This window comes from Saccostrea cucullata, unplaced genomic scaffold (assembly GCF_032062105.1).
Source record: "Saccostrea cucullata isolate Sc308-1 unplaced genomic scaffold, CSIRO_AGI_Scuc_v1 ctg12635, whole genome shotgun sequence".
Taxonomy (NCBI): Eukaryota; Metazoa; Mollusca; class Bivalvia; order Ostreida; family Ostreidae; genus Saccostrea; species Saccostrea cuccullata.
The window spans coordinates 14,040-17,531 of record NW_026920782.1 but is presented as its reverse complement, the minus strand read 5'-3'; the positions used below and the strand labels follow the sequence as shown (position 1 = coordinate 17,531).

At 32.9% G+C, this 3,492-nt stretch overlaps 1 pseudogene; it reads left to right on the top strand.

The window, feature by feature from the left end:
- Positions 1–981: 981 nt before the first annotated feature.
- LOC134257640 (innexin-11-like) lies at positions 982–2,802 on the top strand (annotated as a pseudogene).
- The last annotated feature ends 690 nt before the right edge of the window (positions 2,803–3,492 follow it).

Here is a 3,492-nt window from a genome sequence, read left to right as displayed (position 1 = left end):
TTGCTCTGCTTTAATCTCCATGTATGTTTAAAGGAAGAAAAAGTTCGTCCCCACTCTTATCAAATTATTTCAAAATACCTTTTACAGTGAAGCCGAATCCCTAAATACTGAGTACTTTTCATTTAAATCTGCATTCTTGAAAGAATTGCTACAGTGGCCATTAACATCTTTGTCTTTTGTTCTAATATCGGACTGTCTCAGGTAAATCAAAAAGCAATGTTTTAAGTATGATATATGCCTCATACAATTCTGTATTAAAAAATATCAAACAGTTTGATATGTCTGATATTTTTAATACAGAACTGTATTCGGCATATATCCAATGCGTAGTTTGTACACTAACGATTTGCTTGGAATCACATGCAACATAGTCTAACAAGTACTTTTGTGGTGAAGGTTTTGTCGACGTCAAAAGAAAAGAGAGTGGCACCCTAATTAAAACAATGAACACATGATATGATAAGTAATGACGTTATGTATGTTACAGGAAGAAAAAGGTGCTGACCAGTAAAATTAAGTTTTTGTGGCTGCACCGTAAACTTAAAGATATATGCCCTAAAATTACAAAATTGATTGTGCTACTTATGGAATGTCAATGTGAAAAATATGGATCTTAAATTGCACATTTCTGGAATTCTTATTAATTAATGATAATTTGAAAATTTTTCCAAAAGTAATAATCATAATTTCGCTGGTACATTTTATATTTTCATTTTTGGAATATTTTGATATTATCAGACATGTATTCACAGACGACTATCGTTCGATAATGGAAACATTATTAATATGTTTTGTACATATGTATAATTGAAGAAGCATGAAAGAACAATCGTTGGCCTTAGTATAGATGGAGTTCTAATTATAATTCCATCTTTAGAGAAGCCATCACTTGTCCCTTCCTGATACTTCATCTTTTACACATTAATTTAAGTGCCATAAATAATTACATCTAAGGATAACATAATCTTTTATTCAGCAGGTGCTGTATTATTTAAATAATATCAACGATGACTGTCGAAAGCTGGGTGGACAAATTAAATGGAAGATGGACACCGGTGCTCTTTTTCAGTCTTGGCATAGTGGCATTTTTTATTCCGCTGTTTTTCAGTCCAATTGAATGTGTGTTTCCATCAGAATTTACGCCACATGATGTTGCATATGGAAAATCTCGTTGTTATGAAGCAAAAAATGCTATAAAATATTCTGTTAAAGGGAATGTCACGACAATCGTTTATGCAGAAGTAATTGGGCATGTCATCATAGGAAAAATAAAAGCAACAGACATTGGGGAAAGAACTTTATATCAATATATATCAATAATCCTGATTTTACAGGCTATTTTTCTCAGAGTTCCATTTATTTTATGGAATCTGGGAGAGAGAAATTAGGCATCCATTTCTTGGTTGCTACAGGAAACCCTAACGACAATAGCAAATCTACAGGAAGGAAGCTCGCCATCTATCTGGAACAATGGATTCAAAATCGGAATGTCAACATCCTTTCCCTAGGTGCACTCACAATTTTTCATTGCTTTATCAAACTGCTATATTTTTTGAGTACTTCTGTGCACTTAGGGCTGCTGGATCCTTTCCTGAAGCAGGAGAATGAAACTAGCTTTGGTTCTCAGATCCTGAAAAATATAAGAGAAAACAACATGTCTTTATATAAATCTTCTCCAGCTTTTCCCTTGCAGATAGTTTGTGATTATACTTACTGGCAGCTAAATACTAGGCATACATATATAGTGCCATGTACCTTGCCACTCAATCCGTATCTGGAGCAGATAATGGCGCTGGTGTGGTGGTGGTTAATCTTCACTGTAGCCGCCACAGTAGCTGATGGTTTGCTTTACCTTTTTGGCGCCGTTCTCCCATTTTTTAGGATCAGGTAAGGTTTAAATTGACCGACGGTCATTAAGAAGTCTTGTTGTCAATGTACTTCAAGGTGTATCATTATGATCATAATCAAATGATCTTCCTAATCAATTTGATGTTTTTTCATAACATGTATTCATTTACCTTTTAATTTTATTTTAATAGATTTGTAAAGTCGAATATCTTAAAAGCTGATCTTGGAAATTCTAAAGAAGCTCTGACAGACCAAAATATTCAACGATTTGCCAACGACACGTTGGGAGAAGACGTGGTTTCTTTCCTCAAACAGGTACAAGACGAAGAAAACGGATGTGTTGTCATGGAAACCGTAACTGAGTTATGGAAAATCTGTCATGGCAATATGCAACCAACACCAAACAGAGCTCCGTATCCAGCACAACAGATATCTTCAGGATCAAACCCTCAAGCATTGCCCATGGGAAACCCTCCACAATACACTCAATTAGAAATTCGGGCAAATGAACGTCATGATAACCAGCAAACAGCGCCATTATTATACCCATCCTATGCACCCCACTCGTAATCTGCCAAAAATAACGAGTAATCGGCCTTTTCACGAAAAGTCCGTGACAGATCACCATATATTGTATTTGAGACATTTTTAATTACATGACAGATAACCATATTATTTTATGTACCTGACAGTTATGACGGAGTTTTCCAAAATATAACTGTTGTGCTCATGGCAAGCAAAGACCTTTTCAGGTCCATCAAATATTCTGGAAAAAAAGTAGGTTTTCATGAATGCATCACTGAGAAAAAAGAAAAAAAAAGGAAGAAGAGAAAATAAAAGTCTAGCAATAAACTAGCAATCAAAAACATTTTAGTTCGGAAATAATGGACTTACAATTTGTATTTCAAAACAAACAGTCATCATTATACCCAATGCCGGGTTATATTAACAAAAGAAATAAATGTGCGGACGGTTGTGAAATATTAACTTTAAACGAGATAATTATAAATATCCGTGTATTACATGTATCAAATCAACTTCTTTGAGAGTAACTCGTCTTGCATACTAAATGAAATGGAAGACATAAACATCATATGTGTAGTAAATATCTGTATATTGCAACATTGCATCATCAGGTTTAACACAAAGTTAACTTGTTAGATTACCCTGGGCTTCTTCCTCTAGCAACACATCAAACTATGAAGCAGATTAGTCCGACGCTTATGTGTCTTTTTATTTTGAGTATCTTAATTGAATTTTTTTTTATCAATTACAAAGAAACAATAATTAACATAACATGTATAAAGTATATTATATGACAATTTTGATTAAAGATTACAGATAAAAAATACACGTGTTTTAATGATTAAAAAATAATAATGATATCTTCTACACACACACACACACACAAATATTAAAATAAATTTATTTTTTTTTATCTGTATTATTCTTTAATTAAAAAAAACACCTTTCGAATGTCTACTTCGTCATAAGAAAATTCTGAAATATATTGAATATTGTACATAATGTAGATTTAACAAAATTATATTAAGAATCTCTGGTACAATGTGAATTCGTAAGTCTGCGCTTCATCTTGTATTAAAGTTTGAAAATTTGCAATCAAAGAAAGTGTTTGAATCATGA